We start from the raw sequence: 16798 nt of genomic DNA, 5'->3' as shown, positions 1-16798 counted from the left end.
AATCTAAAAGTTGGTTCTTTGAAAAGCTAAACAAAATAGATAGGCCCTTAGCCCAGTTAACCAAAAGAAAAAAGGAGCAAATCCAAATCAACAAAATCAGAGATGAAACATCACAACACACACCCACAAAATCCAGACCATTATAAGGGTCTATATCCTTATAAAAATCTATATCCTACTAAATCTGGAAGCCTAAAAGAAATGGATGGATATCTAAAATCATAGAACCTCCAAAGTTAAACCAAGAAGAGATGAACAGATTAAATAGACCCATAACATATAAGGACATTGAAACAGTAATAGAAAGCCTCCCTACTAAAAAAAAAGCCCAGGCCCACATGGATTTACAGGAGAATTTTACCAGACATTTAAAGAAGACTTCCAACCAATGCTACTTAAATTGTTCAAAATGATAGAAACAAAGGGAGAACTCCCAAATTCCTTCTATGAAGCCAGCATCACTCTAATACCCAAACTGGGTAAAGACACAACCAAAAAAGAAAACTATAGACCCATATTCTTAATGAACATAGATGCAAAATTCTCAACAAAATACTTGCAAACTGCATAAAGACACACATCAAAAAGATCATTCACCATGATCAAGTAGGCTTTGTGCCACAGATGCAAGGATGGTTCAACATACACACATCAATAAACATTATTAATCATATAAATTGACTCAAAGACAAAAACCTCATTGTCATCTCAATAGATGCAGAAAAGGCTTTTGACAAAATTCAGCATGCATTTATGTGCAAAGTCCTAGAGGGAATTGGAGTGAAGTGAACATATCTCAACATAATTAAATCTATATACAACAAACCCACAGCCAATATCATTCTAAATGAAGAAAAACTGGAAGTATGCCCATTAAAATCAGGAACCAGACAAGGATATCCACTCTCTCCACTCCTTTTCAACATAGTGCTTGAAATCTTTCTAGAGCAATAAGACAGGAGAAGGAAATTAAAGGATTACTAATTGGAAAAGAAGAGGTCAAAATATCACTTTTTCCAGATGATACGATACTATACCTAAGAGATCCCAAAAGTTCCACCACAAACCTCCTAGAATTGATCAACACTTTCATTATAATGGCAGGTTATAAAATCAATCTACAAAAACCAGTAGTCTTTCTATATACCAATAACAAACAATCAGAGAAGAATAGAGGGAGATGCTCCCATTCACAACTGTTGCAAAAAAAATTAAAATATCTTGGAATAAATCTAACCAAAGACACCAAAGAGCTCTACAATGAAAATTTCAAATCATTAAAGAGATTGAGAAAGACACCAGGAGATGAAAGGGCCCCCCATGTTCATGGATTGGAAGAATTAATATTGTTAAAATGACCTTCTTACCAAAAGCAATATATAGATTCAATGCAATCCCAATCGAAATCCCCATGCCACACTTCATAGAATTAGAAAAATGCATCCTTTAATTCATATGGAGGCACAAAAGACCCTGGATAGCCAAAGCAACCCTGAGCACAAAGAGCAACACTGGGGGGATTACTATACCAGATCTCAAAGTATACTACAGAGCCATAATCATAAAAACAGTGTGATACTGGTGCAAAAACAGACACATAGATCAATGGAACATCATTGAAGATCCAAACCTGATTACATGCAATTTCCATCACCTGATATTGAACAATGGTGCCAAGAACACGCAATGGAGGAAAAACAGTATCTTCAACAAATGGTGCAGGCAAAACTGGATCCCCACCTGTAGAAGAATGAAACTATATCTTTCTTTTTCACCTTGAACAAAAGGCAACTCCAAATGGATCAGAGACCTCAATGTGAAACTGAAAACCCTGAAACTATTAAAAGAAAATATTGGCAGTAACTTACAGGATATAGGTGTAGGAAAGGATTTTCTAACTCAGACAGAAGTTACTCAGGAATTAAGGTCAGCAATCAATAAGTGGGACCTCATTAAACTAAAAAGCTTTTGTACAGCAAAAGAAAGAATTGAAAAAGTGAAGAGAAAACCCTTCACCAGAAAAAATCTTCACCAGTGACACAGGTGACAGAGATTTAACACCAGGAATATATAGAGAACTTGAAAAACAAAGGATCAAGAAACCAAATGACCCAATTAAAACATGGGCTATAGATCTAAACAGAGAGTTCTCAAAATAAGAAATAAAGATGGCTAAGAAACATCTCAAAAAGCGTTCAACATCATTAGTAATTAGGGAAATGAAATTAAAACTCCCGTAAGATATCACCTTACCGCAATCAGACTGGCTAGGATAAAGAGAACAAATGATACCAAATGCTGGCACCTTACCCCAGTCAGACTGGCTAGAATCAAGAGAAAAAATGATACCAAATGCTGGTGAGGCTGTGGATAAAGGGGACCACTCAGTGTGAAGAACTCCTAAAAAACTAACAAAATGAACCTACCATATGACTCAGTTATACAACTCCTTGGCATATACCCAAAGGACTCACCCTATTGTTGAGACACTTATACAACCAAGTTTGTTGTTGCTCTTTTCACAATAGCTAAGAGATGGAAGCAACCTAAGTGTCCCTCAACTGACAAGGGGTTAACAAAAAAGTGGTATATTTACAAAACAGAGTTCTATTCAGCAGTAAAGAAAGATGAAATAATGATATTTGCAGGTAAACGCATGGGTCTAGAAACTATTATCCTAAGTAACAGGAAAAACAAACAACATGTTCTCCCTCATATGTGGGTCCTAGCACCAAATCCTTTTAAATTCCAGGTCCTTTTAATAAGATGATGCTATACAGCAGTCCCTTCTGCATGAAATAACTACCATCATCACTACTTCAGCTGAGCCTGATCGCTAAACATAGTTACAATTGGGCTTGTTGACGGTTGTGCGCATTAACTAAAGAAGTGCCAAGCAGGGTCACTGGACCCTCACCTGAATATCCAGCCACTCTTCCCAGCCAACTAGTCCAGCCTTGGAAGACAAAAGAAAAATGAGGAAGAACCCAATAGAGGGATGCTTTTGGAAGCCCTTGTCAAGAAACTCCAATGGACTCTCATATGAACATTTGAAAATTGCCCTGTTCTGACTTTTTTCTAGTTCACTGTCTAGAACTTGTGATGCTAATTACTCTTGCCTTTACTTCTACTTCACATCTCCTGTTCATGATTCAAGGACTTTCTTTTCCCCTTATAGACAAGAGTTATGCAATTTGGGAGTCTTTTAAATAGACCCACTGAAGGGCTACTCCAATTGCTTCACCCTGCATCCCTGATCAGCATGGAAGAAGCCAGAGTGGTCTGTTTCCCTATTCCCTATTGGCAATTTGGGTAACCCCTTCAGAGGATTGTGTGATAATAATAGGAGGTAGGAATTGGCTAGGGATTTAGGGTAAAAAGACCCCAAAGGAATGTAGCCAGTTTGTGGGCTAAAAGTCAAAACGTCCTTGGGCCTGTTAGCAACACACTCTGTTCCAAAGGTCAAAAATGTCAAAATGTCAAAAGTATTTGGGAGCTCGTATCTAATGTTTAAAATATTTTAGGGTTACCTCTTCAAAGGGGGGGGATGTTGGAGGGGAGGGAGTTGGCATGGATTTGATCAAAACACCTTATATGCATGTATGAAAGTCTCAATAAAGTTTTTGTAAAAGATAAAAAAATTCCAAGGACTCCACAGTGAACACAGCCAGAGGTCCTGAAACTATTCTGTTGTCTGTTTCTATTGTCCAGGTCAAGCACTTCCCACTGTTCTGTCTTCACATTCTCTGACTCTTTTCACCCATTCCCCTCCTGAGTCTTTCCATCTAGTTGTTTTATTTGATTTTTAAAAAAATTTCTGGGTATTATATTATCACTTGTAAATTTCCATGGCTCCTCCTTCTAATTCCTATTTCTGATTTTTTTGTTGTTTTTTTTTACTTTTTGAGGCCATCTATGTTTTAATTTGAATTTGTTGCAAATGCCTCACTGAATCACTTTTACATATTTTTGTTACTAATTGAAGTTCTTTTCTAAATTTTAAATTACATACATGTATGCATATCTGTGCTTATGTGTATGTGTGCATGTGATTGCATGTGCCCCCAGATGCCACAGGTGTCAGATCCCCCTGGAGCTACGTATAGGCAGTTGTGAGCTCCCACCCCTTATGTGAGTGGGGAACTGAACACAGAATGTGTTGCTTTTTTTTTTTTTTTTTGGTCTTTTTGAAACAGGGTCTCCCTGTAGCCCCAGCTGTCCTGGAACTCACTATGTAGACCAGGCTGGCCTTGAACTCACAGAGATCTACCTGCCTCTGCCTCCCAAGTGCTGGGATTAAAGGCATGTGCCACCAGGCCCAGCCCCAGAATGTGCTTTTAACAGCTGAGCTATCTCTGGAGTCCTAGTTGAAGCACTTTGATACTATTACTGTCTGAAGCATTGCACTAGTTCAGTTTTGTTAACTTAACACAAACTAGAATAATCTGGGAAGAGGGAATGTCAACTGAGGAATTTCCTCCACCAGCCTGGCTTTTGGGCATGTTTGTGGGGGCATTTTCTTGATTGCTAATTGGTGTAGGAGGGTCCATCCCAGAGTGAAAGGTGCCATTCCTGGATAGGTGAGCCTGAGCTGTCTAAAAAAGTAGCTGAATAAGCCAGGGAAAGCAGACCAGTAAGCAACTTTCCTCTGTGGTCTCTGCTTCAATTCCTGCCTTCAGGCTCTTGTTTGCAGTCTATCCCTGCTTCACTTGATGATGGACAATATCCTGTAAGCTGAAATAAACCCTTTCTTCCTCAAGTTATTTTTGGTCACTGTTTTATCACAGCAACAGAGAAGCAAACTAGGACAAGTACTTTCATATTTTCTGTTGCTAGTTGAAGCATTATTGCATATTGTACCTTGCTTGCATTCACCCCCACCACTCCTCTTGATGGTCTTTCCTCTCCCATTGCTCCCTTTTCTCTTCCTACGGGAGATGTTACTAGTATCCTGAGCTATTAGCTACTTAAGTGATAAAGTCAGGGACATATAGAGCAAAATAAAACTCAGAGAATTCACTATTATATTATTCCTTCTCCTGAAGTCCTTAGTGAGTTTGCCTTCTCTTCTCCTCATTGATACCTCCTGATGTTTGCTTATGTGCCGCATTGGGGAAGTGCTCTTCAGATGAAGAAAAGACATACCTTCAAAGGAGCAACAATTCCTCCAGAGAGACTTTATATGGAACTATAATTTTTTTGAATTTTTATTTTTTTACCAAAATGTGCTTGAGATGATTTCAAACATCACAACAAAATAGCAAAGTCTACAAATACGCTTATTGAAATCTCCTTCCCCCTCTGAAAGGAAAATGGGAAAAATAAGAGAAGATAACAAATGAAAGTCACGCTCAAAATAAAAACACACTACAGAGAGCTTTAGTTCTTTCAGTCATTTCAGAAAAGAGATAAATCTCAGTAGATCTCACTTTTGTCCTCAATATATTTATAACCTAAAAATGATAATTTTTAGGTTGAAAGGATTATCTTGATGTTCCACAAACTACTTAATCCAAAAGCTTCACTGCAGTGTGGGGAAGATGCTCCACAACATGTTTATCTTCCTGGAACACTTACTAAGCTGTCTGCTTGATACATTTCAAAGCATTGAAATCAGATGGCATATTCTTTGACAATGGGATTATATGAAAATCAGCTACAAGTAAATATCAAGAAAAAGCCCTACTATTTGAAAACTAAGCAACACAATTCTACATAACCAAGGGGCAAAGGAAGAATTACAAGAGTAATTTGAAAACACTACAGTACTTAGGATAATGTGATGAAACATTTATGTATGTGTAAAACGATGTGAAGAGTATTCACGAAAAACAACAGTTTTAAATGTCTGTACTAAAAAGGAAAAAAATTCTGAGGCTGGAGAAATGGCTCAGCAGTTAAGGACTCTTATTGTCCTCTCAGAGGACCTAAGTTTACTTCCTAGCACCCACATCAGGTGGCTCACAACTGCCTGTAACTCCAGATCCAAGAGGTATGATGCCTTCTTCTGGCCTTGGGGGACACCTGCACTCACATGCATGTACCCAAATATATATACACACAAACACATGAATAATTTTTTAATCTAAAAATTCTAAAACCAGTAAATCCTTATTATCTGTTTTATATGAAAATATAAAATTATAGCAATGGAGAACATGATAGTGGCTTTCAACAATTGGTTCAGGAGGAAGATGGATGACTATGTAGAGGAGGGGAAATTTTTAAGATTTGGAAATTTTAATGCTCTGAAAACACAGATGAGCTATGGCCCTGTGCATCAATGAAAGCCATAAAACTTTAAAACACATTGAATGAGGTTCAATAGATGCAAATAAAAATATTAATTAGGTCAGGAAGGCTAAGGATGATATATAGACCATCTAAAGAGATGATTTTATTTGTGTCATGCTTGCTTTCCCTCATTGGAAGTTCTGACCTTTAAATAGAATGTAAAATGTGATAATCTAAGGCCACTAACAAGTTTTTGTTCTCCCCCCCCCGTGCCTACCCTTGTGGTCCTTCACAGAGATACACATGGTTAGAAGAAAGGCTTTTTTAAACATTTTATTATTTATATTTTATGTGTATGAGTGTATTACCTGCTGCATGTGTGTAAGTGTACCCATGTCACACAATGCCGGTGAAGATCAGAAGAAGGAGTCAGATCCCCTGGAACTGGAGTTACAGACAGTTGTTAGCACTATGTGGGTGCTTGGAATTGAACCCGGGTCCTCTGCAAGAGCAGTCATTGCTCTTAACCACTGAGCCATCTCTCTAGCCCCAGAAGAGAGCTCTTATACTATTCCAGTTCAACATCAAGAAATGCAGTGTTTATTGAACCCCTGCATCTAGATGATTTATGAAAATTGGAAGCCAAACCAATTCTTACATACCACATACAACTCCCAGGTTCCAAAGGATTCAAGGTCTGATTATAGTCTTAGAAATGTATAGAAGGGGACTCAAATTCAGGTCTTACCTCTGTCGATGGTTTCTATTGCTCTCATGTTCAGTTAATGTTCCAAGATCAATTCCACTGTATACCACTAATTCCTTTTCATTGGTAAAGTTATCTTTGGCCATTTTAAAATGGAAGTAGAGAGTAAAACATTATTTTTCTTTATCATCCTTAATACTATCCTTCACTTCTGGTATGATTTGCTGACTAGGAAAGAAAACTATTTAAAAGATTTTTTTATTTGGGGGTGGAGTGATGGCTCAGTGGTTAAGAGGATTGCTTTTGCCAAGGACCCAGGTTCAGATTCCAGCACCCACATGGCAGCTTAAAAACATCCCTGACTCAAGTTCCAGGGGTTCTAACTCCCTCTTCTGACCTCTGCAGTCACTGCATGCACATGGCACACTTACATGCAGACAAAACACTATATACATATAAAATAAAATAGTTTTTTAAATTATTTTTTTAAAGCCTTTGTATTTGGGGACGGATAGTAATGCTCTAGTGCCTAAAAAGCAAACTTCATGTATGTAGTGGCAGTTTTTCACCTATAAAATCTCTAAACTCTGAAGACCTGAAGGGTCTTGTATTTAATACAGACACAGGTGTTAAGCCATTCCATCTCTTGTGTTCAGTTCTGAGTTTGCTTCATTTTATGCCTGGAGGAGAGTTCACAATGGAATATGTTGGTCCTTATCTCTCCCCACTCCCCAAATTCACAAAACAAAGTTGACTTTTAAGTATCTGAAGTCTAGATTCTATTCCAAACTGAACTACTACATCCCCCACCCCTTCACCTGAGGCTGGAATGCTCAAATATAAGACTGAAGCTTTATAGGATACTAGGCTTGGTGGAGAGCAGAATCTTTTTGAAAGTTTGTTGGAAAGAGGAGTGCTCTGCACAGTCCTTCCTTAGGAAACCTTCAGGTTAATTTAGAATGTAGACTCCAATTTCCATTAAGAAACGCATTAGCCTTTGGAATCAAATGAATTTAAAAGCACAATTAAACTCTTTGCCAGTGTGCAAGGAAAAGAAAAAGAAATATAGACTATGACAAAATAGTCTTATTGCATTTTGAATGTGTGTCTTAACCTCATAGTTGGGAGACAGGGTAGATCTAAGGAGATCTAAATGTGAATGGAAGGACATGAAGAGTGGAGTGCATGCTTGATACCAACACTTAGGAAGCTGAAGCAGGATTACCATGAGATCAAGACCAGCCAGTGAGTGCCAAGCCAGTCAGGCTACAAAGCAAGATCTTGTCCCCAGAAAAATAAAAATGAGTGGAGGGGCTGGATATATAGCTCTGTGGTAGATGCTTGACATGAAACTTTATATTTCAACCCCAGACCCCACAAAAGGAAGACTGTAAGAGTAAGGACGAAAGGAGTTTACACAACACCGTGCTCTCATGGTGAAGATGATGATGAAGATGTACCTCACAGAGTTGGTCAGCAATGGCAAAAGCACTGTATTTGAACAATGATACAGAGAGAAGCAAACAGGGGGAAGTTTGCTCACTGCTAGAGTTGAATATTATAGGTACACAAGGAAAAAAGAGTGAACTATGTGATGCTGTAGTATAATTGGAGGCATGAGTATGAACTCAAGGTGCAGTTAATATGGAGTCCCTGGAGAAATGGTTGAGTTGAGATCTATGCCCAAAGTGTGTCAGACTAGCCTGGAACATACACTGAGAATGTGTCAGAGGCACCAGTGGTGCTCCAGATAGAGAAACACAGAAGAGACAATAAAGCATTTATAACTCAAATGCATAAAGTATCACAAGAAGTTTAAAGGTCATCCCTGTGAATGTACCCTTAAGGGTTCAGTACATAAATACATGAACAATATTGACAAATCCCCAATAGTCTCAATAATTTTTAAAATAATTTTTATTGATTTTTAAATTTCATACATTTCCTACTCAAATGGAGACCCCATATCCATGTCTCCCTCTATCCCCCCACTGAACCCTATGCACTCTGCCATACATGCTGAGTCCTATTCATTCAGGTGTTTGCACCCAAACAGTGTTCAGTGTAAATGCATCCACTGGAGTCTAGTCAGCCCATCCAGTGCTACTCAAATGGAGACCCCATATCCATGTCTCCCTCTATCCCCCCACTGAACCCTATGCACTCTGCCATACATGCTGAGTCCTATTCATTCAGGTGTTTGCACCCAAATGTCCTTCAGTGTAAATTCATCCACTGGAGTCTAGTCAGCCCATCCAGTGGTCATATGTAAGTCATACTCTCGCTCACCCAGCAGCAATCAGTCTCAAATAGTTCTCAATCTAGTTCTGGCCTGCAACCTATTTCTCACCTCCCCTTTGGGCCCTTGTTTAATTGAGCTGACATGGGTCCCGTGCTCAATGCCACCACTGCCACAGGCTCACATGAACAAACCTCCAGTGGCCTGGAGGCCTCCACCTCCCTTTGTTCATGAACTAGCCCTCACTCTTACAATCTTTCCTCCTCTGCTTCTGCAATGGCCCTTGAGTCGTAGGTGGATGAGTTCCATTATAGGAGTCCCATCCTACACTCTACAATCTCTTGTTCTCCTAAACTTGGCCAGCTGCGACCTTTTGGGTGTTTCTCACTCTGATGTACATGGAAGCCTCAGTGGTGAGAGCTGAGGGATGTATTAGCCCTTTCTCTACCCCTTATTCCACTATGTTCCATGAGCCTCATTATAGAGATCTACCTGCAGATGTGTCACCTAGTACTAGGAATCTCCCAGGCATATTATATGTTCTCTGTGCCTGACCAGATGTGCAGCTCTGCAGTAGCTTCCATCTGTAGCAAAAAGAAGCTTTTTGATGCATGTTGCACAGCATGCTTATCACTCTAAGGGAGGTTCTCTTCTATCTGGCACTGTGTTCCCTGTCAAGCAGCTCCCAGGTATACATACGCATTAATGTTCAGACACTGTGTGCTTTTTTTCATCAGGTTTCTAAGGCATCACTTTCCCTCTAGGTTTCCTAGACCCTGAGATTAACTCATCTTCGCTCTTTTTTCTCCCAGTCAGCTTCCCTCCTCCCTCCCTCCCCTCCCTCCCGCACACCATGGTCCCTTGCATGTCCCTCCCTCCTCTCCTTTCCTTCCTGCTGATTACTCCCACTTTTTCCACCTTCCTTGGGTAGCATCCGTTCCCTAATATCTCCCTTTCAGGCTGTTTCTTGTCCTTCCTCTCCATGTATCCTTTCCCTTTACCTGGTTCCTAGTGTTACATCACAACTTATATACTCACATATAAGGGATTGGTGCTACAATCCACAAATGAGGAAGAACATACATGTTTGCTTTTCTCCATTTGTTTTACTTCACTTAGTATAACACTCTCTAGTTCAATCCATTTACCTGCAAATTTCATGATTTTATCTTTTCTAACTTCTGAGTAGAACTCCATTGAGCAGATACACCACATTTTCATAAACCATTCATCAGTTGAAAGACATTTAGGTTTGTGTCACGAGGGGTACATGTTCCTCCCAGGGGGAGGGCCTGCTGGAGAGAATTGGCTGTGGAGAGTTAGCCTTGGAGGGAGGAGCATTGGCACCATCTTGGAAGTGAGCGGCATGGGAAAAAATGACCAGGTGTCTCGTCCACATGGATGAGGGGTCATTTACCAACCCGAGGTGAGACGACAGGCCCATGATACATGGATGAAAGCTAACAGAGACTGTGGGCAGGGTATGGAGGTAATCTGGCATGGCAGGCCACTGAGCCACAGAGCTTAATGAGGTGCTGGGTGTTTGTAAGTTACTCTATTTCCCATACCTTGAATATAAACTATGAAAAATTCAGATAAAGGTGTGTTATATGGTTTATCTAATAGCGTGAGGGGCAAGGGACCTTAAGAGAACTCGGGCGACAAATTCATAGAACCAGAAGGATGATGGCACTAGGAATTGTAAGAGTGAAACCACTGAGGACAAGTCAGCCTTTCGGGTTGCAACAGCAAGAGGTTTATTTGATACACAGGTACCTGTGGGCACAGAGTCTCCTCGGAGGACTTGCGCACCCCAGGTTGAGTTCAGGGGGTTTTTATAAGGCAGAAGCAGGGTACAGAAGCAGAAACGCGGTTATTGGTTAATTTCAAACACACATCGGGGCTAAGGGGAAGTGGGATTGCTAAATGGGAGGTGACCTCAGAGGCACAGGTGTTTTTCCCTTGATTTCCTGGTATCGGGCCCTCAGGGTGGTCAGGAGTTCTACCCGTAAAACTTGTTTATGGCTTGATCTGTGAAGCTTGACCGGCGCCTGCCCGTCTTGCAGCCTTTTGATAAGGCTGGTCCTGGTTTTTGTCAATTTTAAACATGTGGGCTCATGAGTACTCATGGCGCCTAGTCTTTTTTTCAGAATGACAAACCACGGGAGTTTGGAAAAAGTTAGTAAGTTAATGGCAGCGCTGATATGGATCTTACAATGCATTATAAAATATGTAACTAAAAAGGGACCAGCCACACAGAAGCATGGGCCACAGCCATGTTGTAGATGTGGGGAAATAACCCAGTTGCAAGTATATGAAAATTTGTTAAAAGTTTTCGAAAGGCTGGAAAAACTTTCACAGGCCTGAGACACAGCAGAGAACCCAGAGAGGGAGGCGTGGCCACTTTGCATAATAGAAGATTTTCCCAAAGCTGGGGAAGCCGAAAACTAACCAAATTAATACCTCGTACCCATGTTATGGTACCTATCAAGGATCTTTGGAGAAAACAGTTAATGTGAACAGATAAAACCTTCCCATGCTGTTAGACCTTGTCTATGACTGATTTAATATATGATGTTAACCTTCCTTCAAGTGTTTTAGAGATGTGAAACCCATTTGAAAGATACATAAAGAAACAAAGGCCAGCTATAACTGTAAGATTCTTGGGAGTTTTATGGTTGGGTAAGATAAAAACAGAGGCTCCCAAACTATACAACTGTTAAGAAAATCTACAGTACCAGGGGTGAGTTGCCCCCTTATAAGCTGTTGGTCAGAGAGAAATCCTAGAGGTCCTCAAATTCACCAAGGTTATTGCCACTAATGTTGGTTGTACATTTGAAAGTTTGGTAAGGCCATGTTGCTGAAGACACTGCATGATGTGAGCACAGGAGGAATAGAAAAGATGGAGCTGAAACTGAGCCAAAAACTCCATGCCACTGGATGGAAGACCTTCATAGCACCAAAAGGTGCTATGCAGATGATTGAGGAAGAAAGGGTTCCCTATGATTCTACTCAACAATGGGCCCCATGTGCCGCACACTATGGACATGCCAAGCAATGTTTGCAAGTGCAATAATGGCTGGACTAACATACGTACAACTGACAAATTTCTAATTGGATAAGGCCCTCTCTTAGGGGTGGAAGATATATCTGGTGCTGTAGACCAGGCCAGCCCCCTGTGTTGAGAAAGGCTACAGGTCCTAGTGGGGAAGCCATTACAAGTATACTGTTTAATGAATATAGTACACCTACTGGGATATCCTCTAGGCATTTGTATTTACATTCATGTTTGTTTAGATGTGTCTACTTTCTTCCATTTGTCTTTATAGTAGAAGAAATATCACTGAGATAGATCAATGGCCATGGCTTGAAGATGAATAATGAGGAGGTCCAAAAATCACTATCTCGTCATGATGCAAGAGAGATCGTCATACATCTGTCACCCCCTCCAAGGCTCAGATACCTTAGTGGAAGATTGGCAGAAAGATTGTAAGAGCCAGAGGAAAGGGTGGAGTGTGTCCTGAGGGGTACATGTTCCTCCAAGGGGTGGGGCCTGCTGCAGAGAATTGGCTGTGGAGAGTTAGCCATGGAGGGAGGTGCATTGGCACCATCTTGGAAGCAAGTGGTGCAGAAAAAAGTGGCTGCAGTGTCTCGCCTGCATGGACATGAGAGGGAGCATTTACTGACCTGAGGCAAGACTGCAGGCTCACAAGAAGTGGACAAAAGCTAACAGAGACTGTGGGCAGGGCACAGAGGCAATTTGAAACAGCAGGTCGCTGAGCCACAGAGTAGAATGTGGTGCCAAGTGTTCTCCTTTGTAAATTACTCTATTTCCCCTACCCTCGAATATAAACTCTGAAAAAGCCAAATAAAGATATGTTATATGGTTTGTCTAATAGCACCAGGAGCAAAGGGCCCTAAGAGAACTTGGGCAACAAGGTTGTTTCCATTTCTTAGCTATTGTGAAGAGAGCAGCAATAAACATGGTTGTACAAGTATCTCTACAGTATGATGAGTCCTTTGTGTATATGCCAAGGAGTGGTATCACTAGATCATATGGTAAGTTCATTTTTAATTTTTTGAGGGTTCTCTGCCCTGCTTTCTGTAGTGGTTGCATGAGTTGGCATTCCCACCAACTGCGAATGAGTGTTCCTCTTTCACATCCTCTTCAGCATTTGTAGTCTTTTGTTCTCTTGATCTTTACCAATCTGACTGAGGTAAAATGGAATCCTAAAGTGGTTTTTATCTGCATTTTTCTGATTACTAAGGATGTTGAGCAGTTTTTAGCGTGCTTCTTAGCCATTTTTATTTCTTTGTTTGAGAACTCTGTTTAAGTCTATCACCTATCTTTTTATTGGGTTGTTTATTTTCTTATTTCTTTTGTTTTTGACTTCTTTGTATAGTCTGGATGTTAATCCTCTGACGGATGTGTATCTGGTGAAGATTTTTTCCCATTCAATGGGTTTCCTCTTCTGTTCCTTAGTTGTTTCTTTTGCTGTGCTGAAACTTTGTAACTTAATGAGGTTACACTTACTGATTGTTGACCTTAGTGCCTGAACAGCTGTTGTCTGATTTAGAAAGTCCTTTCCTATGCCTATATCTTGAAGAGTTTTGCCTGTTTTCTTCTAACGATTTTTGAGTTTCAGGTTTTATATTGAGGACTTTGATCCATTTGGAGTTAACTTTTGTGCAGGGTGAAAGATAAGGGTCAAGTTTCATTTCTCCACAGGTGGAAATCCAGTTTCGCCAGCACCATTTGTTGAAGATGCTATCTTTCCTCCATGTATGCTCTTAGAACCTTTGGATTTCGGGTGGCTGAAATTATGTGATCTCATGTTTGGGTCTACTGTTGTGTTCCATTGATCTATGTGTCTATTTTTGTGCCAGTACTATGCTGCTTTTATGACTACAGCTCTGTAATATAATCTGGGATCTGGTATGGTGATTTCTCCAGCATTGTTCTTTATGCCCAAGATTTGTCTTGGCTATCAGGGGTCTTTTGTGATTCCATATGAATTTTAGGATGATTATTTTCAAGCTCTGTGAAAAATCTCATGGGTATTTTGATTGGTATTGTATTGAGTCTATAAATTGCTCTTGGTAAGATGGTCATTTTTACAATATTGAGTCGATCAATCCATGAGCATGGTAGGTCTCTCCATATCCTAGTGCCTTCTATCTCTTTCTTTAGGATTTTGAAAATTTCATTGTAGAGATCTTTAATGTCTTTGTTTAGGTTTATTCCTAAGTATTTTATTTTTTTAAAGCTATTGAGAATGGGAGGGATTCCTCAAGTGCTTTTTCTGATTGCTTGTTATTGATATATAGAAAAGCTACTGATTTTTTAAAAATATTTTATTTATTATTTTTAACAAGGCATAGGGTAGGGGTTTATTTATAGATGAGTGGGTGCCCCCACCTTTATGGGTGTGCCATAAGGTCCAAACTCAAACCCAGATCCTGTGACCTTCAGACAACCACACAAAATTGTGAGAGAGGTGCCTCTTGATGTTCTTGGCTTATGTATCCTTTGCCTCTCCACCACACACACATGCAGCTAAGTTTGACTTATTGGGTGGGAGGTGTAACTGATTCCCCCCCCAACTCCTTGATGAGCTTGGGAATGAGGTGTGACTATAGCTTGCCAGCATAATGGTCAGAGGACATTTCCAGGTAACACTCCACCCTTTCCTCTGGCTCTTACATTCTTTCTGCCAACCTTTTCCACAAATGTTCCTGAGATTTGGAGGGGGTTACAGGTGTGGGATGATCTTTCTCCCACAAGAGTCCCTTGGGGCAAGGCACTGAACTTTCAGGTCTCTGCATCATCTGTTTTCTATGAGCTGTTGGTCAGTTTGAGTGGGATTCCATCTCCTATACAAACACATACTGCAAGTAGTAAAAACATCTAAATAATGACTGCTATAATAACTTAATCTAACATATGGGTGTAAACACAAATGTTTGGTTGGTACTTTTATTTCCATCTAATAAAGCAATTGCAGTGACTCTGAACTGAGGCCTATATTCTTCCCTTCCACAGGGGGTTGGCTGGGTCTACAGTGCCAGATGTGTGGTCTACTGCTAGGAGCAGGCATTGTATCCAGTTGAAAATTTGCTGGTTGTACATACACTAGATTTTCCACTATTGCAGCAGCAGGAACATCTTGTTTGGTATGCTGGTAGTGAAACACACAGGGTCCATCATTGAGGAGAATTATAGGGAACTACTCTCCCCCAGTCATCTGTGTGTTGCCTTTTGGCACCATGAAGCCATCCAGTGGCAGGGAGTTTCCAACTTAGTCCAAGTTTGATTTCTCCCTCTCTCAAGCTCACAACATGCAGGGTCTTCAGCAATAGTGTTTTTCTGTCCACTTCCAGTGTACAATAAACATTATTGACAATGATCTTTATTGTTTTGGGGACCACTAGTGTCCCTCAGGCCAACAGCTCATAGGGGGCAACCAACCTCTGGCACTGAGATTTTCATTTAACAACTATATTGCTTCTTGAAGGGCTTTCTTGCAACCCCATAGGGTTGCTTAATGCTTTTGGGGTTTTTTTTCTGCTTATCTGGAGAATGAGTTTTTCCACTCTTTTGTCCCCAAGTTATTTGTATAGTCCCCCCCCACCTTTAACCACCCGCTTTTTACATATTTCTCCCTTAATAACACCTTTATCTTATTAATCTTCTCTCTGGGGTTGCCTAAGGCTACTGATTTTTTAGTTGATTTTGTATCCTGCCACTTTACTGAAAGCATTAATCAATTCTAAAAGTTTTCTAGTGGAATTTTTGAGACCTTGTATGTATAATATATCATCTGCAAATAGTGATAATTTGACCTCTTCTTTTCCAATTGGTACTCCTTTAATTTCCTTCTCTTGTCTTATTGCTCTAGCAAGGGTTTCAAGCATTATATTGAAAAGGAGTGGAGATAGTGGACAGCCCTGTCTGGTTCCCGATTTTAATAGGAATTCTTCCAGTTTTTCTCCATTTAGGATGATCCTAATAACTTATACAATTACTGCTCAAGTTTCTGTTCCTTGAGAGAATGGATGTACTTCCATGGAATGATTTAGGAAAAGATGGAATAACCACCTAATAGTGGAAAATTATGACTTGGACATACACATCCTCAATCAATGATGATCAAGACCAACAACTGCAAGAAGAAATCATGTTGGTTGATGACCTTGCCACACAATAGAAGGGAGGGCAGCTTTCTTCTGTGGACTCCTAATGCCTCGTGATTTTAATGAAACCATAAAATCACATTAGGTGAGGTACATGTTACAAAACACCTGTCCAGAAACCTTCAAAACTGTAAGAATTACATAGAACTCCACACAGTCCAAAGAAGCTCTTGTAAGGAGACATGAACTAAAGCAATATGGAATCATGATAGAATCCTAAGTGAGGATTGTATTAATTGCATTGCAGTCATATGAGATCAAGGACCAGGGACCTGGCTACAGAGTGTACCAGAGCTCTCTATTATCATTTACCCTTCTCTGCATGCATAATCCCTTCCTAAAATAAAATTATGCTCAAAAGAAAGATATATCTAACATTAATCTTTTAAATTTTTAGCTTATGGAATGAAAAGAAAATAAATAAC

This window comes from Nannospalax galili, unplaced genomic scaffold, assembly GCF_000622305.1.
Source record: "Nannospalax galili isolate Female #2095 unplaced genomic scaffold, S.galili_v1.0 scaffold224, whole genome shotgun sequence".
NCBI lineage: Eukaryota > Metazoa > Chordata > Mammalia > Rodentia > Spalacidae > Nannospalax > Nannospalax galili.
Note: the sequence above shows the minus strand (reverse complement) of the source record.